The sequence below is a fragment of the Lissotriton helveticus genome, chromosome 3_1 (assembly GCF_964261635.1).
Source record: "Lissotriton helveticus chromosome 3_1, aLisHel1.1, whole genome shotgun sequence".
NCBI classification, from domain to species: domain Eukaryota; kingdom Metazoa; phylum Chordata; class Amphibia; order Caudata; family Salamandridae; genus Lissotriton; species Lissotriton helveticus.
In genome coordinates, this window is record NC_136061.1 from 1,671,680,956 (window position 1) to 1,671,708,067 (window position 27,112).

A 27,112-nucleotide genomic window follows, 5' to 3' on the forward strand; every position below is an offset into this window, starting at 1 on the left:
TATCTCCCAAGCTCTTAATTTAGGCCACAATAAATTCCGGTCCACACTGTCAAAGGCCGCTTGCAAGTCAATAAAACACAAGTTCAAGTCCTGTTTGGTACGCTTGCATTTTTCGGCTATCATTGTGATGGCTAAAATGTTCGATATTGTTCCGATCCCTTCTCTAAACCCGGTTTGGTTGATTGGGATCAGATCTCTTTCTCCTGACCACTTTACAAGATCTTTTAAAAGCAGCGATGTGAAATATTTAGCTTCAACATCCTGAAGTGCTATTAATCGGTAATTAAGTGGGCTGGTTCTTTCTCCGCCTTTACATATAGACATTATGATGGAGCCTTGCCAACTTTCCGGGACTAGGTTGTAGGTTTGCACATCTGTAAAGAGTTTCTCGAGCAGTAAGCTCCAATATTCCGGTGCATGTTTGTAGGTCGCTTGCGGGATGCCATTTGGGCCTGGAGCCCAATTACTTTTTCCCTTTTTGATTATTTTTATTATCTCCTCTGCGGAGTAAGAGCCATACGTTGCATCTAAAAGTGAGAATTTGCACTGGCCGGTTGATAGTGTCTGACTGCAGCATTCTTCCTCAATAATCCTTTTATTTTGATGTTTCAAAATGAGTGCGCTCCCAGGGACTTTTTCTAAGCTTTCTTTAAATTTTGACAAGAGAAAAGTGGCCCATTCGGTTTCCTGCACATTTGAAGTTAGAACATTTCGGGGTCTTATTAACTGATTTATAATCTTCCAAAAGGAATTTGAATCTGAAAGTTTAGAGCTGAAGAGCAATTTCATCCAAAAGCTCTCGTTTGTCCTCCTTTTAAACACCCAGACCATTTTTTTGTATAAATTTCTTTTTACGAGAAATGTATCCAGTTGACGCGCATCTTTGTCATTCGACTGCAACTTCTTATTTGTTCGTCGCAGATCCCTCCTTAGGTCTAGCAGTTCCTTCGGTAATTTGCTGTTTGGGCCGACTCTCTTGGCCTTAGTAACTGGTAATTTCATTTTTGTCTTTAGTTTCTCCAGGAAGAGAGACCATGCTTGTATCCTATTCATTGGGGCGTTACCTAAATTATTCAACGTATCCTCTATTATGGTGAACCACTCCGTTTTATTAGAGTTAAACCAATTTATGCGCTTTTGATTAATTGTACAAGGTTGTCCCTCCGGTATATGAGATGTTTGGAATCTTTCCGTGCAGATATTGAACTTAATATGTTGCATCGCATGATCACTCAGGGGTGAGTATTCAATGTGGAAACTTTTTATTAAGGGGATTAACGATAGGCTTACGGTGGTGTAGTCCAACGTTGATTGAGCATGCGGGCCGTAGTAAGTTTTCTTCGGTGGACGATCTCCATCAGTCCTGCCATTCAGGACGCGCATGCCTATATACTCTAGTTCTGTTACCAGAAGAGTACCTAATCGATCCTTTCGAGTCCTTACCCCACCTTGTATCTGCTGTGGAACACTCCAATGCATATTATCTTCAGTTAGTATTTCGTCTTCCTCTGGGGAGTAAATCATGTTTGATTTAAAATCGCCAGTTCATATTATGTTCCATGATGGATCTGTGGTGCGAAGGTCCATTATTACTTTACATAATAAGGCATTTTTTCTCCTTTTCACTCCTAAGGTTGGTTGTGTGTAATAATTAATCAGGATTGTTGTCATATTATTAGTTGCATTTCGTCCTGATAGTTTAATTAATTGAAGACTTGGATCGGGAGAATTAAGCTGTTCCGAGTTAATTTTTAAGGAGGTTGATAAGTAGACGGATAGGCCTCCAACGGCTCAACCATATATTTTGCATTTTTCAGTGGCTACGGTGTAGTGAATAAAGCCAACCAACGCAATTTCTTCTTGCAGCCAAGTTTCTTGCAAAGCAATTATATCGCCGTTAGCCCATTCGTCTAAAGGTAATCCATCCTCCAGCAGTCTTTTAGCACCGGCAATATTCCATGATATCACATGTATGCCATCATTTGCAGTTTGATTCACCTTATCTATATTCGGCCAGTTCTTACACTTGTCATTCAGCATGCTGGGCAGCCATTTCCAATGATCCTTGGATAGTTGCGATTCCCCAACTCTGTCTACTTCCGTTCCCTCCTGGGTAAGAGCTGAGTCGCATCTGCCTTTAGCGTTGTATAGGATCGAGTAAACTGGCTTTTGGGGAACTAATTCAGCCAATTTCCTGGTAAATTGCACTCCACAAGGTTTCTTTAGAGGCAACGGGTAACGCTGGGCGATGGGCTGTGATAGTTGTATACCCCATGATTGAAATAGATCTGTGCTCTCTAATATTAATTGAACTATCCCTTGGGTTTTCCAAGTGGTCAGTGTTTTATCATTTGTTGTATTCTTAGATTCTCAAAAAAATTGAACCTGTTCCAGATCTTTGGATTTAATATCACTTAGTTCCTTGATTTCAGCCATGAGTTTCAAGATGTTGCTCCTATTTAATATACCATGTCTGCCCTGTGTCTTATACTCCGGAGTCCAAATGATTTGATGACATTCATCGCCGAGCTTTGTTGAATCTATCCTTGGCGCTTTACCTTCTGCCTGATTTGGTTGCTTAATTTCCTTATTTGTTATGCGGATTCTTAATTTGACCTGACTTGAATTGCTCTGGGGTTCAAGTGTCGATCTTTGGTAAACACTACGAGGATTATCTGCGTGGCCTTGAACTCCTGTTTCTGAGGCTGCTTGAGATGAAGAAGCAGACGTTACCCTTTCCCCTTCTTCGGTGAGAGGTGCCGTTTGTAAGTGATTGGATATACCGTCTGGTGTCCCGTTATTACCTGCTATGTAATTTGCGGCTAGCAGATTAAGTGGTTTTGATTTCCTTATTAAACTGGTTGCTAGTGTATGACCCACCATGATGTTGTTTACCCTGGGGGAAACAATGTCTTGAGGTGGCATGCTTTGTTGTTTAACTTTTAACTGCATGATCTCCTCGGAGTGAGGGTCGTTATCTTTTTCACACCTCACAGCAGTGGCGGCTGGTGACATTTGAAATTGGTGAGGCGTAAAACAATTGTTGTACTTCATTGCGGCGAGAGTAGCGAGCGAGCCTGAACCACCTACGGAGGGCTCGGGGTGTTTCACGGTGGAAAAATAGTGGGCAAATGGTGCATTTTCAAGCAAATTTGAGAAAGCAGGAAGGTGTCAACCACTCTGAGGTCTGATGACAAGGCACCAGAGCCAGACAGCAGGCAAAGTACTGCTAGCTCAACAAACCGTACGTGTCCTTGAACGAACCGACTTAAACGGGCAGCTTGAACATGATGTCACCCAGTTTGCAGCACAGTACTGCATCACTGCTAGAGAGACTCAGCAAGAGATGCCGTGGGGAAAGTACCTGCAAAGGCCAGAAATAGACAACTGACCACCCAGCACAGCAACAACAGCACAGTCCTGTGGAGCGCTCATCCTTACACACAGCTACAACAAAAAAGTTTATTTGGGACGACCTTCTCTTAATTTGACATTAACAATAATGATCCATTAGCACTGTTGACAAATTGCCCAGTTCCGAGTGCAAATGTGTTCACTCATTGATACAATGCATTCAATCCTGCACCAAAAGTTATACGACTTTTCTGTCACTTTGGAAGCAGCAATCCACTATATCCAATCAGCAATAAACAAATGCCTTATTTCATGTAACTGCATATAAACACCTTGAATTTCATGGGGGCAGTGAGCAGACATCATTTGACTTTCTGTTGGTAGTTTATAGCAGATTATAGACCTATATGGGGGGGTTAGATTGCAGGTTATGCGTATAGAATTGTATCTGGTGGTATGTAGAGAGCGTGAGCTGTTTGTGTGCTGGGGTGTAGTGGCAAATTATATAGTCTTAGCTTTGTTATTGTACAGCAAGAACTCACTGCCCAAGGGAAGCTAAAAAGCCTGGAGAAGAAGCAGAGAGCAAGTAATGCCACGCAAACAATCCACTCGTCCAGCTAAAAAGAAAGTCTGCCTAATGCATCCATGCAGGAATGATCGCGCATGCACGCTTTACACCACTGGGTCTTTTGCAGCAAAAGTGAGCCTCACCTCACTCTTTCGAGAGACGCAACAAATATGTTTAGAACCAATAAAAACATTGAAGTCACCAGCCGCACATTTTTGGTAAAATGAGGAGCGGTGACATGATAACAAAGTAAATGTCTCTTGTTAATTGGCCCTGCTGAAAGCTAATCCAACATTGAACCTAAATATAAATTAATCGCAGCACCATACATGTCAAATAAATATATAACTACTAGTTAAATTAACCACAGTAAACTTCCTCCAGCAACAACTTGCCTTGTCAAGCGCTCCCTCGTCTAAAGTGAGTGACTCCCGTAGTTAAGCGTCCTGCTGTGCCACCGAATGGTGACACTCGGCGCTTTATAAAAATACTAAATGAAAAAATGATTATGCACTCATGTAAAAGCAGGAGAAACTCCATTTGCGTCAATGGTTCCTGCCCTCGGTAGGGTATCGGGCAGACCACAGACATTTCCTCCATCCGGGCCTCGAGGCTTTACCGAATGTTGACAAGCGGGGCCCACAATGAGAGGGGTTTTGCTCTGGGCTTGGGTTGCTGAAAAAGAAATCGCTGTTCTAATGCAGTCGGTGCTTAAAATTAAGGCACGAATTTATCATGTTTCCCCACAGCAATGACTGGGTTCAACGAGCGCTCTGCTGCCAGGCTGAGGCCTGTGGTGCACCAATCTAATCCCACTTACAACATTTACCATAAATCAAAAAAAAATTGCAAGGTCGCAAACCTGCAAAGTTTGCCACCCTAACCATATGTCTTTAAAAAGTAGTTTTTTTTTCGTTAAACAGAATCACTTTTACAGTATTTTTCACCTTCTAGTTTGTATTTCGCACAGCTTGCACAGGTGACGAAATTTGAAAATTGTTAGTTCTGAAAATCCCACCAATGAGTGTCAGAGATTCCCACCCCTAGTTGTCAGTTCGGGAGATTTTGCATTTTTTAGTCATACAAATAGGCAACAGATTTGAACTGCTTTTTCCAACCGCTGCTGTTCTAAAACCCGTGCGGACTCTGCCCCGTCATCAGAGTCATCCACATAAACAGTTATTCATTACTTTTATTAAACAGACCCGAGACCACATCAGATGTCTTGGAATGCACTCTCGTGAGAGGCTCTCTCATGACTTATGCAGACTGTCTACTCACCATTCTGTCATCGTGCAACTGTAAGGGATTCACTGCCCAGTGCGTAGGTAACTTACAGGCCTGGCACTGGCAGCCGGCAGCAGGAGGTGTTGAGGTCCGTTCTGGCGGCGCCTGATCGGCATAGGTGCGCACTGCACTCGCACGGATTATTCGCCGCAATTAATTGCCCTAGGCCCTGGGCCTACCCTACTAGGAAAATTATTTTAAACTTAATTAAGGGCCCACTCCGCCGCCGACTCAGTGACTTCGACTACTTCTTAGTACTTACTTTTTAGCCCTCGAACGATGATCCATCAGAGGTCAGTCAGTCGGGTATTATGGCTGTCTCATCTGTTTCTCTCTACGCTCCCCCAACATTTGTTATACTGGTGACTGTGTTCACACTGACTCGACTCGGTTCCTTCTTTCGGGCCTCTGCTCTATTATACATGAAAGTTATGAAACGCTAACGAGATGAGGCCGGGACCCCCTCCAAAGCGACTGCCGCTCAACTTTTTCAAAAGCGAAACGTGGTTTCATCAGAACTGATAGCGGCCAACGCCGGCCAATCACCACTATATGGAGGTTGACAATGGCCACATGTGATTGGCCATGCAGTGCGGCAGGCTGAGCACAGCCACCAACCCACGCGCGGCGGCACCACCATCCTCGTGCGCTGTAACTCAGCCAATCCTGGCGCAGCATTAACATCGCCACTGCGCCAGGATTGGCTCAAGAGCTGGGCTAATACTGCCCATAATGAGACCCGGCTCCCCCGGGTCTCTGCCTTTGTGACTGCTAGGGGGGAGGAGGAGGGAAGGTACTGCAGCGTGTGTGCGCATGCATGGGCAAGTCATAAAAATGACTTGTCCTAAATGCGCACACTGCTGCTGCCCTCCCTGCCACGCTGCTATCTGCCAGCCGAGCCTGCCACTCACTGCCGCAGGCCCGCCCCCCACTCCCTTCCGCGATTGCAACGATGACGTCACTATAGTGACTCCGACGTCCGACCTCCCTCAAATCATTATGACTGGCGGTGTCGGACTCGGTATTATGCGCTGCTGCGCTCGTGATTTTGGTGCGTGCACGAATGCGCAGTGACAGTGAGTGACGGTCGTCCATTGCTAGTGGGGCAACGCCCCAACGCCCCCAATGGACGAACCGCCACTGCCTCACAGTTTTTTGGGGGTTTTTGTCTACACCAGTTGTGGGTGAATTGTTCCCCTTTAGCAGTGCTTCATGCTGATTTTTTGCCATAAGCAAATGGCTAGTCACACTTCCTGTTAGTTGGGGGCTCTTAAGAGCCTTTTTAGTCGTATAATTGCATTGTTGAACTTTACGTCTCTTTCTGTTACTTCCGAACATGTTTCCCCAGTACGATCCTCTTTTGTCATTCTTGCATTTGAATTTGAAAAAATGGGGTATGTTCTAAAAGCTGACTGTGAGCCTGCTTCACATTTTTTGTTCCTCGCTTTACGTTCTTTTTTCCTTTGTCTCTTTGTTAGAATTTGCTTTATTGGTTCTGAGAAAATTGCCTCAGTCGTGACTTTTTCAGTGGCATCACCTCTTATTATATTGTTGCCGGGCCTAGGGGTTTCTTCTTTATTAACGTCCCCAATGGAAGACTTATTATCTACTGGTGGTTGACGCTCTATTTTGAGTTTGCCCAGTCGATCGGACTCTGTCTGGATGAATAAGGCGTTTGTTTAAAGTGAGTATCTGTTCAAGAACAATTGGTAGTGAGCTCAATTTATCAAGAACTGGGCCACAAGTACATGTAGTTTATGGTTGAAAAGTATACGCTTGTGCTCTGATGATTAAATTATTCAAATTATCCAGTTTCATATTTATCCCGGCTATATAAGATGCAATTGCATTCATTAGATCTATTTGAATGTCCAATTTATCAGATTGCATAATTAGTGTTGTCGTAGCTGTTTGGAGTGTTTGTAATAGGGGAGCAACAAGATCTAGAGGCCCTACATCCCTGTTGAAATTTGTATTGGCCTCACTATTTGCTGATTTATTGTGCCTCTCATTTGTAGATTAAGAGTGGGCTTTGGTGTGGCCTTTTGGCCTATGTTGATTCTCAATGTAGCGCGAGCTGACCGATTGTTGTTCCGTTTAGATGCTTCCATATTCAACTGCTACTACTGCCTCCTCATGTGCTGAATTTATATCAGCCAATAAATCATTCTCTTTGCCGTTGTCTATTAAATCGCTTGGGTTTGGCCAGAAATGGGAGAGCTCATTGAGGCTCGAATGCAAAACTTATATATGATTATGTTGAGATTTTCTCATTACCTCCAGGCTTGTAATTTGATCTATTGTATTTGTGGGAAGCATTTGTTGTGTAGTAGTAGTGTTAAGATCATCAATGGCGGAGTGTGCCATTGCTGTTATAATTGCACTGCCTTTTTCCTCAGATGGATTTTTTTGTGGTCTGATTTTTCCGATTGAGCCGGACCGTTAGAAGGGTCTGAATTTTCACTGAATTGGAGATTTAGTTTCCCTGGAGAGAATGTGTGAATATCATCATTTGCTACTAAGTTTTTTACAGGGGCTATGGGGGTCGACAATCCCACAACATCCCCTGTTGACGAGAACAGTGCTGACCCAGGGTCCTTCAAAATTTGAAATCGCAAACTCATTGCAGTGTTTTTGCTTGAGGCAGATTTTTCGAATAAAGAAGCAATTGCTGAAATTAGTAGGTTTTTCAATGAGTTGCTTGCCTTGTTAGCGTTGGTTTTATCAAGTCTTCTCCATTTAGTTGTTCCCCTCAGGGCTGTTGGCTTTTCTCCAGGAGCCTACCTCACTTTACCAGATCTCATAGTTGATCCGGGCTCAACTCGGCTTGTGCACCAGGTGAGCCGATGACCTGACGTTATTTGCGGGCGACACAGTATCCTCAATGCTGCAATACCACTGTATCAACCGCAGTGTCTGCTTCCTTGCTACCTGCGGTTCTCCGGCTGAGTGGAAGGCTCTTTTTGGAACTCTTATTCCTCCTTGAATCTTAGTCTGACCCTTATCTGATGCCGGGATCTAGGACCGGAACTGGTACCGGAGCTAGGGCTAGGGTTCAATAGGCGAGAGCGCACTCAGTTGGTTACTTGCGGGGGGTATACCGCTTCTCTCCTGAGTATTCCCAGCGTCACCCCCGTATCCTCAGTCTCACCAAGGTGTATGGTGGCAGCGCGGATCCTGCTAACAATCAATGGATCCTGCTATTAGGTCCTCTGGTAACACACTGTTAATCTGGTAGTCTGCTTGCCAGGTGCTCCGCTCCTCTGTAGTCATACTATTACATATATTATGCTGATGCTTTTCTACATTCGCGCCGATAGCTCAGCCAAGGCTGATTCCTCTCACCAGAAATGCTGCTCGCTGCTTCTGCCTGCTGGAGACCGTAGCAGGCCACCCCCGCAGGAAACCCTGCGGACGCCGGGAGACGCCGGGAGACACCGAATGGGCTCCGTCGGATCTCCACCTTGGTCCTCGGTCCTCGGTTCTCCCCTTAAGGACTCCTCAGTCCTCCTTCCCCGTCTGCGGTGCCACATCAGGTCACGGAAGGGGGCCCGGTGCGACCCGGTCAGGCCGGGAGGAATCCTTTAAATCCTTAAAAGCACGGGTGGGAGCTTTTTGGGAGCTAGCACTGCGGAGTATGGCGGCTGGCGTTCTACTCTGCCTCTGCCTCATTGCCTGTCTGCCTGTTACTCTCTGCTGCTCTCTGCTGCTCAACTCCAGCTCATCAACTTAGAGCAGAGATGCTAAAGGCGCAAATTGTGCCGAGGAAGGACCATGGGAGTACATGGTGATGTCTCTCTTGTGAATTCCAAGTTATTTTTTTTATCCACAATGTCCTGCAAACTTGAAAATGTCTGTCACAATTTCCATTCAATATTGTCCCAAAAATCTCAGGCTGTAGAACTGAACACATAATTAACCACTTGGCTGCTAAGGGGTGTGTGCGAGGTCCATTGACTTTCCATTGAAATCAATGGAAAGTCCATGACGAGTTACCCTTGTCATTAGCGCTGAAGGGGTTAAGTCAAAACAATTTGGTTTTGCAAGGTAGGTCACCTGGGTTTTTGGTCCTGTGCTCGGCGACCGTCTGGGAAACCTACCAAACATACACACTTCTGAAAACTAGAAACCTGGGGGCTTTCAAGGAGGTATATCTTGCATGGATCCCCCAACTTTCCCTTACCCATAATCCTTTGCAAACTTCAATTTTAGACAAAAAAAACCAGTTTTTCACACATTTTTGTGTGGGAAAGCGTGGCATCGCTGGGCTCACACAAATTTCCTACCACCCAGCATTCCCCCTGGTCTCCAAATAAAAATGATGCCTCACTTGTGTGGGAGTCCCAAGTACCCGCGACAGGCAAGGGCCCAAAACGTAGTGAGGCGACTTCAAAATTGCCTATGTCAAAACCACTTGCTTTTGCAAGGGGGGTCACCTGGGTTTTTGGCCCCGTGCTCGATGGCCATCTAGGGAAACCTACCAAACTCACACATTTCTGAAAAGTAGACACCCGGGGGCTTCCAAGGAGGTATGTCTTGCATGTATCCCCCAACCTTCCCTTACCCAGAATCCTTTGCAAATGTCAATTTTAGCTGAAAAAATCAGTTTTTTCACACATTTTTGTGTGGGAAAGCGTGGCTTCTTTGGGCTCACACAAATTTCCTACCACCCAGCGTTCCCACAGGTCTCCCGATACAAATGGTGCCGAGGAGATTGGCAGAGAGTGTTTGTGGAAAAGTCACTAAGCGGCACGTTTATCGGTTCAGGCATCGTCCTGTAAACAATATCCAATTGTATTAATTTGGTTAAGCATTACAACGACGTGGATATAGCGAGCGCAATTAGGCGCTACTCCAATTCTATCAGGCATTGTCCTGTCGTTAATGAATACTCCACTATCCACGAGGACTACGCCCTTAACTCTCTGACCACTACAGTGTACCCGGCTGGGCTACCTGTAAGTCATTCTTAATTTTTACCACGCATGGGTGAAAACAAGTTATTATTCAGATGTCCCCCAATGTCCTGTCCAGAGGAGACCGCCATTCCTGAGGGTCGAAACGCCGTCGACGCCATAAGGAATTGAACCAATATTTAGTGCCTAGGATTATGTATAGACACTAAAATAATTCATTATCAATATCTTTGGTCATTTTCCTTTCTAATTGTCATTCTATGAGAAACCATTGTGCTCATATTTATATATGTTGTTTGTATATTTATGTTTTGGTTTCACATGTACACTTGGGACACTGTGCACCTTTTTGTGTTTACATTAGTATGTGACAAGCTGAGCATTTTTTGCATATTTTTGCGACTGATGTTTTGTAGTATATAAACAGAATTGACAACTCTCTCAAATTGTTGGTGTATTTCTTTTTGACATCCCTTTTAGTCCTTCTGTGTTTCTAGAAATTGCTATTAAGCTATAATTGATTGACACAGTATATAATACCACACCACAGGAGCCGTTGTTTCTTGTTATAATTTAATGCCCTGGTTCCTATGTGAGTAGGGTTCTCCTTGTTCTTCCTTGAGTCATTTGTGTGGGAGGCTCACGTACCCGTGACAGGCAAGGGTACCATTTTTCTCGGAAGACTTTGGGGAACGTGGGGTGAAATGAAATTTGTGGATCCATGCAGATTACAGAACTTTCCACCACAGAAATGTGGGGAAAATGTGTTTTTTTGTCAATTTTTTAGGTTTGCAAGGGATTCTGGGTAACAGAACCTGGTGGGAGGCAGTCACGTCACCCCATCCTGGACTCCCCTGGATGTCTAGTTGTCAAAAATGTATAGGTTTGCTAGGTTTCCCTAGGTGCTGGGAGAGCTAGGGTTCAAAAACCACAGCTAGGCCCTTTGCCAAAAAAGGCTCATTTTTCACTGCGAAATTGAGGTGTGACCACGTTGCGTTTTGCGGAGTTTCCAGTCGCAGGCACTAGGCCGACCCACACAAGTTGGGTACCATTTTTGTCAGAAGACTTTGGGGAAAGCTGGGTTGAAGGAAATTTGTGGATACACGCAGATTCTAGAACTTTTCACCACAGGAATGTGGAGAAAATGTGTTGTTTGACAATTTTTTAGGTTTGCAGGGGTTTCTGGGTAACAGAACCTGGTGGGAGGCAGTCAAATCACCCCATCCTGGATTTCCCTGGGTGTCTAGTTTTCAGAAATGTATAGGTTTGCTAGGTTTACCTAGGTGCCGGCAGAGCTAGGGTACAAAAACTACAGCTAGGCAATCTGCCAAAAAAGGGTAATTTTTCACTGCAAGATTGAGGTGTGACCACGTTGCGTTTTGTGCCGTTTCCTGTCACGGGGAGAAATCCGACCCACACAAGTGAGGTACCGTTTTTATCAGGAGACATAGGGTAATTAATATTTGTAAATCAACTGTTATTACCTATTGAGTTTTCATGCATTTCTCCCTTCCAAATGAAAGACATTGTGTAAAAAAGAAATCATTTTGAAAAATGACCAATAAATCTCATGCTAGTATGAGTATTCTCAATTTTGAAAATGTGCAAATATGTACTGTTTCTAAACCCTATTATTTGTACACATTTCAGAAATACATGGGTGTTTTTAATACCGATTTTTCCATGTGCCTCATGGGAACAGTCCAGTCCAAACTGCGAAGCCATGTCTTCCCTGGACTGGAAACAAGCATCCTGGGACCAGTTTCCGGTTCATAACCCTCATCAGCCAGGCTATCTTAAATCCAGTGGCAAAGTGAGCAAGGGACCCACGTCTGGGCATACCCTGCCAACTTAGGGCGAACAAAGCGATACCAAAGGGGTGTGGATGCTGTACTATGGAATTCCTACAACTCTCCTGATTTGAGACCAGAGTTTACATTCTGCTTAAAGTATCTTCAGCTTCACTTTTGTGAAAAAACTTTTAGGTGCTTGAATTTATACAAAAAAACGATCTCCCTCTAGCTGGGTCATAGCTTGTAGGTATGGGGGGTACTTTCGCTGTTCTTGAATTAGAATTCTCATTGCTTTAAACTGGAATGCAGAATTTCTTGAATTCTAAGGGTATTAAGGCAACCAAAAAAGTACATTTTAGTAATATGGACATCTTCAGGATGTTCGATCTACCCAAAAAAGAGAGTGGGAGCCCTGGGAAAGATTTTAATAATTTCTTAGTCTCATTTTCTACCCTTTCAAAGTTCACCCATGCGACATCCTGTATATTGTTTGACACCAAAATAACGTAGTATCTTAACGATTCCTTTGGCAGGGGATTATTACTCTAGGAGTTTGTGGTACTGAAAATTCTGGACTCGTGTAATAAACTTTGTCGTAGCATGACGATTTTTATATCAAAAGACCGAGAATGGCTAGTACACTATGTACAAGCATTTTCGTCATATTCCAGTAACGATTTCACCTCGAAATCGTCATTTTCGAACTGAACCCTTGGCTTCCATTTTGTGAACGGCAGCCATTTTGTGGATTGCCCTTACAGTGGGCCCTCACTGTGGCAGAACAAGTATTTAAGGACATAACCTTAGCATGGGTTTGTGCTGACTCCTGCATGACCTGGCGAAAGCTGACTCCCTTGCCCGAGGCTGACCTCGTTGAGCCAGTTCATTGTTAGGCAGCTGGTCAGATAGAGATCAAAGAGCAGGACATTGCAATGTTTATTGTACACGCACACACCCCTTTATCTTGCTCCTATCTGTTTCTGTTCCTTCTTTATGGTCTATTTATGATGTGGGCTGCGGGCCTTTTCATTATGGGTCTTGTCCAGCTTGCCTAAAGAAGAATGTTTATTATGGGTTTGTTTGATGATTAATTTTGGGCTGGACAAACTGAAAAGTGGGTTTGTCATCATACAGTGCTTTGTGATCACGTCCTGGGAGTGACCAACAATAATGTACTTCAAAGAGAAAATGTGTGCCTAGGGCATAATAAATGGTATAAAAGGTCTGTACTGAGACCATTCAGGAGACTGCCTCATTCAATTGCTAAGGCAGTTGGGTGACGTAGCCTCACTTAATTGTATTTAATAAAGATGTCTTTTTCATATTTCAGCTTCTGTGCCAAGTTCTTTGTAATATTAGTAAGTATTCCCTGTGAGCGAAATTTTCGAGTTCTTCAGTTGGCGCCCTAACGCGGGAATCATCAGAGAAGTGACTTTCTGTGGGAGTGATCGTGCCAGGAGACTGAAATAAACTGAGGAGGACAGAACAAGATTCTACTAAGAAGGTACTCTGTGCACGGGGATTCTAGAGATTCTTTGATTCTGCGGCCCAGTATATTTCTGACCTTCCTGATTTTTGATCCTCCACATGATGTCACTCCTGACTGATAACCTTTTTTGCGTGAGTATTCTTAAAAAGACCATTAGGTCATGTAGAACTTGACAGTTAGAATCTGCATAATATTTTGATTAGTAAAAGTAAGAGTTAAGTATAAGTGGGTCGCTCCCAGTCCTTTGTTTTTTGGTTCTTTGATTTTGATTGGTTCTTAGTTTGATTTGTCCTTAGTTTTTATTTGAATATTGCAATTTTCGAAAACCGTGGGTCTTGTATATTTACGAGTGTATCGATAGAGATAGCCCCTTGAAGTTTGAAGCTAGATTAGTGAGCTATAAGATGCCTGATCTTAGCGAATTTGGAGATTTGTGTTGGCCAACTTTGTATACGTTTGGATTAGCCGGCTTTCCCCTAAAGGGGATATCTAAATAGGTTTAGATTTAAAAAACATATTTCTTCCTTGGTGATTTTGTATCCCCAGGGAATTAAAATATGACATACAAAACAAGGATCCTTTGTTCTGTGCAGTTTTATGAATGGAGATATGCAGAACGATTTTTTGTGTTCTGCCAGCCAAAGCTGGTGAATTAAGTGTATTGTGGCTTCGTGCACATATAGCAGTCTGTTGGGCTATGTTTTTTGCAGTCTTTTGGAACCCTATTGCGACGTGCTTCTTGTAAATATGACTTACAGCTAGTATTTACAAATGGCTTTGTTTTCGTCCTGAGTGTCGATTTGTAAGTTCAATGTGTGTTTCAATGTCTATGTGGTTTTTCTCATTATTGTAACTTCAGTAATAGCTTACAGCGCTGTATTGTGTGTCCTGAGTGTTTGAATACTTTCTCTTTATGTCTGCAATGAGCTCTCAATGTGTGTTTGTAGGTGTCTTGATGTTTTCAGTCTGTTAAGTAAAATGTCAGATTAATTAATATTAAGTAGAAATTAAATAACACTCCAGCAATTTACTATGTCACATGCTAAAATCGCTATATGTTGCTATTTAATTTACAGACAAGCAAAAACGCATATGTGCAAACTGTTAAATGCTTAAAATAGATAAGTTAAAATTCACATTCACTAGGAATATGAAGGCCTCAAAAATAATTGTCTTTTGTAGCAAAACGAATTTGTAGTTTTTTTTTACTTACATGCATTGTGTACATGCAAAAGGCAAACACTTTTAAAAAAAGTGAATTTTTCCTTGCTAGATTTAAATGCATCTTTTTGCACGTGCATTTAAAAAAAAACTTGAAATGTCTGTTTTCAGTAAAACTGAAAGCGTGCTCGGGTTTCAGCACTCTTTCAGGTTTCAGCCTTTCCTGCTTCAAGGCAGCAGCTGTTGTTTTTCGAAGGCCATAAATAGCATTGGAATGTTTATTTAGCCCAGGACTTAGCTGTTAGTTAATCACAGTTGGCCTTTTTCATTTCAGAATAGTGTTTTAGAGGGTTACAAAAATAAGGTACATCACTTTGTATCACTGGAAGACATTCCAAATACGGTTTTCCTCTCTTTTTCAAAGTATATTTATGGTTCTGTTGAAAATACTGATTGCCCTTTAAAAATGGCGCGAAAAATGTCATGTTTTAAGTTAGGCCTTTTGTGCGTAGGCGCATAAATGAAAGCATCTAAAAATGATAGGCAAGGGATGCAGCTTACCTTTATATGTGGAGTTATCATAAAAACAGATAATTGGTTTCATTGAACGAAAAATTATTAATTATGGAAAAATTATTTGAGAAAAAATAAGTGCTTTTTAAAATTGTTTTTTGATATTTATAAAGCTCAATACTCATACTATGACCTCCTAGTATTAAAATTTGATTTAAATTATGTGTTACGGTGTAATTAGGTAATTTGCATGTTGGTTTTCACTTGGCGCAGGCGTAAAAAACTCATTTTTCCAAGGATTTACATGAGATATGACTAATGTAAAATATCTGTAACGTGTAAAGAACATCCTGAGGATGATTAATATGTAAAACAATTATAGGATATTTATTTTTAAGTGCCCCAAAGATAAAAGTCGAAATTGAGGTAAATGGGTTTTTAACACAGATTCTTGTCATTTACCATAGATTGAAAGTGTCTCTGGCTTCAGTAAATGCATACATTTGTGCATAATACAAACTTGTGGGTTGTTAGGTTGTTTTTCATAGCTCGGTGAGCCAATGTGCCCGGCGCAGAGGTTTGTGTTTAATATCAGGGTTGAAGGTTCTAAATTTAGCAGGCCCATTTCAGACGTTCATCAATGTTAGGTTGCTAAAATGAGTACCATTGTATAGGGTGGTAGCAAACATTTGTTCTAAAAACTGGCATGTGTGAACCCTTCACAGTAAATGTAGTAGGCCTTCTGTCTCTGACATGTTGGCATTGTGACCTTTTAAATTCGAGCCTTGTCTCTGTGAAATGCAGAATAACATTGCTAAACAGGCCTCTGAAAGGTGGAATTTCTGGTTCAAAGTTAAAGACTTAATTCCAAAGGGAAATATAAAAGGTTTCTTGAAAGGTTTCTTTAAAAGTCCCAACATCATTACATTTGTATTTCTGCTCTAAAAATAATGTCTGCTAGTACAGAAAACGAAGTGTTGCATTACGTCTTAGACAAAAAAAAATAAGATGCAGCCTTTTACACGTCCTAGGAGTGACCAACAATAATGTACTTCAAAGAGAAAATGTGTGCCTAGGGCATAATAAATGGTATAAAAGGTCTGTGCTGAGACCATTCAGGAGACTGCCTCATTCAATTGCTAAGGCAGTTGGGTGATGTAGCCTCACTTAATTGTATTTAATAAAGATGTCTTTTTCATATTTCAGCTTCTGAGCCAAGTTCTTTGTTATATTAGTAAGTATTCCCTGAGAGCGAAGTTTACCAAGTTCTACAAGTTCCACTCCATCGCTTCAGTTTTTTGCAAATTTAACTGGTAGCCTGAGAGCTCCCTTAACGTATCCAAGATATCTGAGATTATTGGAAGTGAGAGTGACAGATTTGTTGTAAATACCATCAGATCATCAGCATACAGAGTTGCCCTCTTCTCCCAACCCTGAAATTCAAATCGCAGGATCTGTTTACTAGCCCTGGCTTTACTAGCAAGAGGTTCAATATAAAGGTCGAAAAGAAGGGGGAGTGAGAGCAGCCCGGCCCTGTGCCTCTTGAAATAGCTATCCTCTGTGTGAGGTTTCCGTTTACCAATATCCTGGCAGATGGACTCTTATAGATCACTTTTAAAACCCTAATAAAGGCCTCCCCAACTTTTTGTAGAAAGGGCCAGCTAACCCTATCAAAGGCCTTCGCCACATCGAAGGTGTTTATCGACAAAGGGCGCCACCCAGGGTTGCTATATCTATTGCCCCAAGCAGCTCATGAGTCAACTCATGAATGTGCTTGCCATAATAAATCGTTTCTGATGCAGGTGTATCAATTTGTCCGCCACCCCTCCTAATCTACCTGCCAGGATCTGGGTAAAGATCTTATAATCACTATTCAACAGTGATATAGGCCTATAGGAGTCACAGCACTTTGGGTCTTTACCTGCTTTTTTCAGAACGCAAATAGTTGCTTCCTCCCAAGACTTCAGTATAGCAGACCCCCTAAGGAAGACTAAATTAAATAGATTTCTTAAGAAAGGGGCGATCTCCTCTTTAAGGGACAAATAGATCTCATTTGGGAGGGCATCCGGACCTGCCACCTTCCCCCTTTTCAATCTCGTTATTGCTCCTACTTTCTTTTCAGTCGTTATTTCAAAATTCAGCAACCCCCTTTGCTCCTCTGAGAGTGTTGTAGTTGGCAAGTCCTCAAAATATTTCCCAACTTGCTCCTCTGTGGCTCTAACATCTTCTGTATAAAGGGTTTGGAAGAACTCTGCAAAGGCTGCCTCTATCTCCCTATCCTCATAACTAAGCAAGCTTTGCCCTTCTATCTTGATAGCTTGAATCCTATTCTGGTTCTGTTCCATTTTTAATTTCCATGCCAGGAGTTTGCCGCACCCCTCCCCATATTCGTGGTTTGCAAACTTACTCGCCTCCCACTTTCTTCTGGCTGTTCCCTCTAGAATACAGGACAACTCTTCCTTCCTTTCTCCAATTTCCTCCTCAGCCTTACTAACACCCAGAGTCCCCTGTCCTTGGCTCCCATCCTCACCATCGTATCCAGCTGTTCCAATCTGTTTTCTATGGTGATTATTTTACTTTGAACAGTATTATTTTTAAATGTGGCAATGCCAATCAGCCTCTCCCTAATAACTGCCTTATAGGCATCCCAGGTTACTTGGCCTGAAGAATTCCTGGTTATCTCCTTCTGCTTTATCACAATTTGTTGGTCTAGCAATAAGGTTATATCCAGAGTCCACCTTGGAGGGGGACCAATCTCACCCACAATCAATTTAAAACAAACTGCTGAGTGGTCTAACCTTCCTGCTTTCCCCTCTCTCAACTTGGAAATAGTCAATCCTGGATGAATGACCATGTCTCCTATTCCTAAGTATATATTTTTGGTCCCCCAACCCCTTTCTCTCTCCACACGTCCAACAACCCAAAGGCATGCATGCAGCATTTCAGACCTGCCCTCATTTAGGGTAGATTTGACTCTAGGGAAGCTTTTATATTTGGCCACCTGTCTTTCTTGGGGTCCAATAGAAGGTTAAAATCATCACCCAAAATTATAGGAGCTGGAAACTCCAATACCTGATTATACAATCATTGTCAAGGCAATGGGTTGTCTGCATTTGGGCCGTAATGACCTGCGATAATATAAGGATTCCCCTGAATCTTGACTTTTACCACTACCCATCTCCCTCTAGGATCCGAATGGGCCTCCATTATTACTGCATTGGCTGCTTTTTAAAAAAGAATAGCAACTCCTTTAACACAGCACTTCTGATTTGTACAGATTGAGGTGTCTACCCATTTTAACTTCCTTGCTACCTCCTCCCATTCTGACTTTAATACGTGAGTCTCTTTCAGGATGATGATCTCGCTCTTTGCCATTCTCAGGTATTCCAATACCTTCTGCCTCCTACACCTCGCCCTCAAACCATTTACATTCCATGACAAAATATTAATCAATATTGAGTCTAGGGTTGTGAATGCGACTCAGGTCCTTTGCCTCCCCCTTACCAAAGATCTCTTTAAATCACAAAATGAGACATGATTTTTCCCTATATGTTCCCATCACCCATGTGAAAAAGTGTGTATTGACTAAGTTGTGCACCCCCCCCCCCCAACACTCCCGAGAGAACCCTCCCTTCCTTCTCTGGGCGAAACATATTCACCCTTCGAGGCCCTGCCTGGTTTAGCAGCTATCTCACACATTTTGTGATTTGATTTGTTTTATAAATGACTTCTTTGGGATCCCTAAAATTGTGCATCTGGGTTTGCCACATGATCCTTAAGGACGCAGGGAAGCACATTTGTGCCGTTGCCCCCATTTATTTGAACTCTTTGATACGTTTACCTTGTTCCCATTGATGGTCTTGAGTAACCCTGGAGATATTGGAGCGGATCCTAAGCGACCAATTCCCGTTTTTAAAAATTCCAGCCTTTAGCACCTCAATTAGGATCTTCTCTTTCAAAGAATAGAACTGAAAGTTGATTAGAATTTACCACAGATTTTTCCTTGCCCCAGTCTTCCTGAACGGATCCCTGTGGTTCCTCTGATTATCTCTTTATAGAGATGGTGACTCGCTAAGAAGTTTCACTAAAAAGCTCTTGACATCTTTGCCTTCTTTCCCCTCCGGGATATTTAGTGGCCTCAGGGTATTTCTCTGCGCATTATTCTTGATAGATTCCATCTTCTCCCTGAGGTATTTCTCCCTCTCCTTCAGTGCCTTAATCTCACTTCGATTCTCCTCAACTTCATTTCCTAGGTCTGTCAATGAGGCCTCTGCAACTGCCACCCGGCTCATCAGAGAATGAATTTTTTCCTCTAGGGCCTCGCATGACTCCTGGATCTTACCCTAGTTCCTCTCAGAGGAGGCAAACTTCGGTCTCATCTCCACAATCATTGATTGCATCAACCTTTCCACCCCGATGAGTGGAAAAATATCCTTGGAATTTGTGGCTCAGCCAGTGCACCATTACTATTGCTAAGTTTACTCTGGCTCTGACTCTGACACTGGCTCTGACTCTGGGTGCTTTCCTGCCCCCCTTGTGATTCGGTATCCGGAGCTACTTCATGTTCCCTCATTGCTAGCACTTCAAATTTATTTCTCAACATAATGCCTTCCCCTGCTATTCCCTCTGCACCCTCCTCCATTAACATATCAGTGGATTTTCCAGGATTGGTGGCTTTGCTTAGGGCAGGGTCTGACAAAAGCAATCTAGCTTGAACCTTAAAAAAGGATCGCAATGATGATGTGATTTTAAGCTAACCCCTTTCCCTAGATGACACCGATATAGGTGGGGTTGGGTGTTTGAGGTGCTTCCCCTTCTGTCTCTGAGAATTACGAACTAGAACTGGTGCCAAGCTATTGTTCAGAGTGGCAGTAGGGGCGGATATATACTTAAGTTCCTGGTTCTCAAACAGGAACTTATCCCCTGCTTTATTTTAGAATAACTCAACTGCAGGTCTGTCAAACTTTCCCCCCTTGCCTGATTTCTTCTGTCCTCCACCTCCTTGCCCTTATCTACAATGTTGGGGGCTCATGCACAACTCCTGCTCCCCGGGCACTTACCAGTGTAATGCACACTTCACCCTCAAAGGCTTGCCTCTCCCGAGACACAGAGCACTCCCCAGTATTAGCTTCAGTTTCAAGTCAAAGTCGGCGCTCAATTAGTGCTGCTCCAGAGAAGCTGATGACTCCCCAGGAGCAAATCCTGCCTGCGGCCCTTCTGCTGCACTTCGTGCTAGCGGCTGCCTCTGCCCACAGTAAAGAGCCTTCCGGGGTCCGACAGACAGCAACACCCTTGGCTGCAGCTGCCTGTCCTGAGCTGCCCACGTGGACGCCGCAGAGGACAAGTCGCGGAGGGCAGGATAAGTATACTTTTCCTTTTTTTTTTTTGGGTGCCCGACAGTTTGCACACTTTATGTGCACATTACCAGTGAAGTCTTCCAACGGTGATTACCTCACATCGCTAAATGGCAAAACACAGGTGGGGAGCTCCCGACCGGACCTGCTAGCCGGCCACCATGTTCTCTTCCCTCCACCAACAAAGTCTAAAACCTCACCTATTGCGGACTGTGAAGGATCCATAATAACTATGAAAAATCCTGGATATCTCTGGTGCTGACATATGTGAAACTGAAATATTGTTAAGACTGTGAATATCTCAAAATGAGTAAACTGGAGAGGAGATGGGAGGGAAGGAGAGGAGACGGCAAGGGAAGGAAATGGGAGAGGAGATGTTTTGCCAGGGTCATTGGCAAGAAGATATGGAAATATGGTCACAGAGGTATTAGGAACTTCATGTCACACAAAACAAGTCCCAGGTATTAATTTATCCAACAAAGAGTGGTCTGGTCAGTCAATTTTTTGTTGAGAAAAAAACCTTTCATTTAACCCAGTCTCTCACTTTTTTCAATGTGTGGCTTTACATACACTGCCTATTCTAAAAGGAATCAGTTTAAAGAGGTTTTTTTGAATGATTTAATCATTTCCACATATAGAGATACACTTCTCAGGACAAAACTCCTCCAATACAACAGAAGCAAGAAATCTGCATGCCATCAAGATGCGTTTTTGCTCCTTCAAGATGACAATAAGATGGCTGTTTTAGTTGCTATTTATAATAGATCTGAATACAATCATGATGGCCGCAAGTAAGTTGTTGCTCTGTGCTGCATCTGCTGTCATTTGAAAGTCATATGTTTGAATCTTGGCATAGCCAACAGAGCCTTCAATTCTTTCGTGGTCAGACATTTGAATAAAATGAAATAATTGACGTATGCAACTTGTGTTTACGGCTCTTAGAAATTACGGGGATTTCTAATTATTCAGTGTGAAGGATGGGGGAATATGACAGACAATGGCGTGGCAAAATTATTTATTCATTTAATTTCCCCTTGTGATCGTCTGTCGAATCCCCCCACTCCAACCCAATGCACCACCACTCTTACCTGCATGGACTGCTCCTGATTCACATCAAGTCCCCCCCCGACTACTTGTCAGTGCACTGAACACTTTAAATTCTCAAATAATGTTTTTTTGTAATGAAGAAGATGAATACATACATCAAACCATTTCCTTTTAAATGTTTTCAACATGACATGTTGCTCCTCTAGGTATGTGGTCCGCACTACCGAGTCTGGAAACTTTACTCGGCTGTCCTCTTCTTGGGTACTGAATTACGTGAATACAGAGCTTTTTTACCAGAGTCATTTTGTGACATTTACCATTTTTAACCTTCGTGAATTCTCCTGATTTACCCTTAACTTCACTCATTCAAGGTTTTCCACCACATAGTGATGGAGCAAGGTTTCATAAGTACAGAAACGTGTTTGTATTTCATCCTCTCGAAATAATATGTAACTTATTAATCAACATGTATTGTAAATACTAAAACCTGCATTTCACAATATTTAGTATCTAGGGGAAGCTTTTCTATGTGCTTTCCACTAACAGTAATCCGAGTGTCTAAAATGGCCGCCAAGAACGCGGGAACCTTTCTGCGCATGCGTCTGCCACATGTACATGGTGTGGTGTATCTTTCGCTTTTGGTGGGAATTTCTTGCAGCTGCGCACTAGTCCCAAAGATGGCCGCTTTATGTTTTACATGCTAATGCACATGCTCCTGCTCGAGCTAAAACTTGTGTGTTCTGTTTAACCATTAATGCTATAGTTAAATTAAAGTAATGGGGTTAGTGTAGAAATAAGTGGTATACAGTGCATTCATTTATGTTTGTATTCTAATGTGTCTCTCTTTGACTTTGTTATTAGCTCATATTTGTGCCTGAAGTGTGTCTGAAAACACCATCTTTGAATCTGCTGTACATGCACACTAAAACACCATGAACCTTGAAGCCGCTGACAATGACAAGCTGCCAAAGCCCTGACTTACTCGCAATGTTCGTGGGAACCTGGCCGTATGACCCCAGGAGAGGAAGAAATTGAATAATTTCGAATACAATGTATCTGAAATTGAAACTAATATTGCTGGGTGGAATAAATTCATGGGAAAATAAATTATGGGTGGGAACATTGATCAACTGTATTGAATTGAAATGATCTCATCGTAGTATGGTGTGATGACCTCTCCTCGTCTTTCTCACCAATCAAATGAAGGGAACACATACAATTTGCAACATTAAGGGGATGGTGCACACACTGAAATGGTATATCTAAGGTAGGCTTAATCAGTTAGATTGTCTGACTTGTCACAGACCTGTCACTGACCCAACGTATGCTGAAGGAGAATCGAGAGCAGAGTGTTGGTCGAGCACTCTGACAGAAGAATCAGGACTTTTTGCTGAGAAAGAGTCGGGGTCCGAGAATAGCCGTAGAGAGGGATGTGATGCTGGTGTTGCACTTAGCGGAGGTTACCTGTCCTGTCCTGCACCTGTCCTGCACTCTCCTGTCCTGTTGGCACCTGATTAGTCGGGAGCCCTTCTCTTGTCCTAGCCCGTGGCCAGGGTTGGTCATTGCACCATTCTAGATAAATATAATCCATGTGTTATGTCCTTGTGCTGTTTCCCTTTCTCAGCCTTCCCAGGTACCAATGTTTAAAGGCACTTTCCTAAAGTCCTGAAAGATTTATGTCTTAATAATTATTTTCTTACTTGTAAAGTTTCTGATCACACTGTTGTGGCCCTTGACTCATAGAATATTGCATAGATAAAGTGTTTAAAACTTCTCCTGCGTCATGGTTATTTCCATGAAGGTAAATGTCAAATCGCTACCTATTATTCCAACTTCTTGATCCTTAGTTTTAGGACTTAAAGTAAGAGTAACACGGATTTGGTAAGCCATTGTACAAGTGTAAGTCCTAAGGTGAAATAAATTCTGATAGGCTGGAAGTTGAAGCAGGATTACTGGTTGAAAGTGTGAATGTTTATTGGCCCAGGTGAGTTTGATTAACTGGACTTCTAATCCCACACCATCAGTATTACTTTGGTCGTAAAAATAATTTTGGGTACATGTTGTACATGGCCCTTTTTGCAGGTTTATCCCCAAACTTTTTGCCTTTTGCCTCCTATGCTCTCTGTGTAAATTGTCAGTGTGATGGGTTATCCATGATTTTTCATATTTGATTTACTGGTAAGTCCCTAGAAAAGTGCATTGTGTGTGCCAGGGCTTATAAATCAAATGCTACCAGTGGGCTTGAAGCACTGATTGTTCCACCCACATGAGTAGCTATGTAAATGTATCTCAGACTTGCAACAGTGGTGTCTGTGTGAGAGGTGGTAAACTGCCATGTTGACCTGGCAATTGCACCCACTTGCCAGGCTCTAACCTTACCTTTTCTTGTGTGTAAGGTACCCTTAGGTAGGCCCAGTGTGCAGTGTATGTGACAAGTAGGACATGTACTGGTGGGCTTTCAAAATCCTGATGGTGAAATTATGTGTATTTTGTTTTTCCCTATTGAAAGGCTGTCTGTCCCCTAAGTTAACATGGGAGCTGCCTCGTAACATCTTCCAAGTGTAGCTTGCCATTGGGACAAGATGGAGAAATGGAGTTTAGGCTCTCTGAATTCAGACTGCAATAACACACCTTTTAGCAAAGGTGTTTTTTAAATTGTGTGTTTGAAAATGCTACTTTTAGAAAGTGAATGGAACAATTGCTGGATGAATACTGAACAATGCAAACATTCACCCCAGTCACAAAGATATGAGTTTAAACCATTTTTCTTTTGCTCACCATGCCACCCCAGTTTGAACCCAGCCATAAGCAAATCAGTCTTGAACCTATGCCTAATGGGAACAGTCCAGCCCGAACTGCCAAGCCAGGTCCGCTCTGGACCGGAAACAAGCATCCTGGTACCGATTTCGGGGCATCACCCCTCATCAGCCAAGCTAGCTTAAATATAATGGTGCAGTGAGCTTGGGAGTCATGTCTGGGCGTACCCTTCCCACTTAGGGCAACAAAATCAAAAGGAACAAATGATGGACGGAATGCTGAACAATGCAAACGTTCACCCCCATTCTCAAAGATAATGGGTTTAATCCATCGTTCTTTTGCACACCACGCCACCCCAGTTTGAACCCAGCCATATGCAAATCAGTCTTGACCCTGTGCCCCATGGGAACAGTCCAGCTCGAACTGCCATGCCAGGTCCCCTCTGGACCAGAAACAAGCATCCTGGGACTGGTTTCGGGGCATCACCCCTCATCAGTCAAGCTAGCTTGAACCCAGTGGCGCAGTGAGCATGGGACCCATGTCTGTGCATACCCTTCCCACTTAAGACGACAAGAGCAAAAGGAACAATTGATGGACGGAATGCTGAACAATGCAAACATTCACCCCCAAGTCCCAAAGATCTGGGTTGTAATCCAGCGTTCTTTTGCTCACCATGTCACCCCAGTTTAAACCCAGCCATATGCAAATCAGTTGCCAGAGAGTGGGCATTTTTTTTCTTCACCATTCTATGCCCCTCTGCTTGTTCGTGTATTCCATGTCTGGTTTTGGAGTGACAGGAGATGGGGATATGCATTCACTTTAGACAGTCTCTAAGCTGAATAGACCTGGTCTGCACTTACAGTAGTGGGAGTAGTTGCACCTGAGTAGGCTGTGTCTCCTTTGCACAATGTTGTCTCCACCCCCCGTGGCCAAGTTAAACCAGGGAGGACATAACTGATTTGGACTGAGCTCAGAGACTCTGAAGCAAATAGAAAACAATGAGAAAAAGGGGTATAAGTATTGGACCTAAGAGAACAATGATAACATTGGGTATAAGTATTGGACCTAAAACCCCAAGACTTTAGATTACTTCTGGAAACAAAAGGATCCTATCAAGAAGAAGAGCTGAAAAGCTGTGTGAGGAGCGCTACCTTTTCTGTGTGAGGGGTGGTTTGGGTTGCAGTTGCTGTTTATGTCTGTGGCGAGGGAAAAAGTTTGACTTTTTTTGCCCTGCTGTGGTATCCTGCTTGTGAACAATCTCCAAGGCTTTGAGTGTGCTTGCCTCCTCTTGGAAGTCTCAGGGAAATAAAAGACTTTAAGAAAGATCCTCCATGGATCACAAAGTAACCTGCCCGGAAGGAGTGCTAAAGAGCTGTGTGAGGAGCGCTGCCCCTGATGTGTGTGTTGTGAGTTGGCATGCAGTTGCTCTTTCTTTCTTGTACAGGACAAGGACTGGACTGTCCCTTATAACTTGGAATATTAGGGCAGGTGAGAGCTTCTGTTTTAAACCAGCATGTGGTGAAGCGCTGTTCCTGGATCCCTGACAACAGCCTGTCAATTAATTCTTACCTTGAGAGTTCAACATGGGGTTTTGTCCTCCTGAGCCTCACACATCTCGGGCTGTGCATATTTACCATAGTGTCCGTGGAGCTGTGAGGCCGGATGTTATTCTTAAGCCTCGCTTCTGGATGACCTTAAGGTAATGTGGCCAGGCGTGAGTAGAGGAACTCCACCACTGCATATTGAGCACTCCAATTGTGCAATGCATTGAAAGTTCTGGCTTTTTGCTGCCCACACTACACTCTCCAGCGAGGGAGAAGCACTGCGCCGGCATACCACAAAAGGGGAGAGTGAGCACCGCACTGTCACAAAGCCCCAAGCACACCTCAGCTTGCAAAGCGGCCGCACCAGGGGGCAGGGCACATCCCTGAAGACACAGTGCCGGAAAAAGCCTGAACGCGGCCCCAACAGGTTGACGTGGCAATGAGGGAGCCGCAAGGAAGAAGATAATCCCAGACGGGAGTCCCCCACATAACCGTGCAGCTCTGACGCCACGGAGGGTGGATCCCAGTCCTTGTAGGAGACCAGAAGGAAGGGAGCATAGCCAAGAGAGACTTTACTTAATGTCCCGCCGGCACAGGGAAGGAGTGCGCTGTGTACCTCACTGCATCTGTCTTCACTGGGCCAAGGAACACTGTGGAGTCCCAATGGGTCAGCAGTACAATGTCTTCGGCAGACCCTCTGCCGGCTGGGAGGCTTGGTGATCATCATTACGGTACTGCCGGAAACCCCTTACATTACGTGGGGGCACGGATTTTCACTGGTGACAATCTTGGGAGTCCTCGAAGGAGGCCACCCTGGTAGGAAGGTTGCCACCTATCAGGAATCAGCTGCAAATTACTGCAGCCCCTGCAGTAGGCTCACAGGTGTCCCTGCAGCCTACATTCCATGTCTGCCTGATTGGCAGTGAGTCTTTACCGTAAAAAGCCTAAGAGAGGCTGTTAGTGGGTCATACAGTGATTCATGCATGTACCTTGTTCCCAACCTGTCTGGCTTTCTCACACGCCTGTGACGATTCATGTGATTTATCACAGTCACCTGCATATTTATGACCTAATGTTATGATGAAGGTAATTCTAATCCTTGTGAAGACCATATACCAAATAACATTTTCAGGACGTGCGTAATATGTACAGTGATGGTGTAAGGTGTGGTTTTCATGATGTTTTATGATATGTGCAACCTATGAGTATTTACTTTATTGCACTACCTATGTTATAACCATTGCCTAGTGGGAAAGTGATTTATGGTTTATGTGATTGTGGTTTATGCGTTTTATGTACAATATTTGAGATATTTTTATTTACTATTGT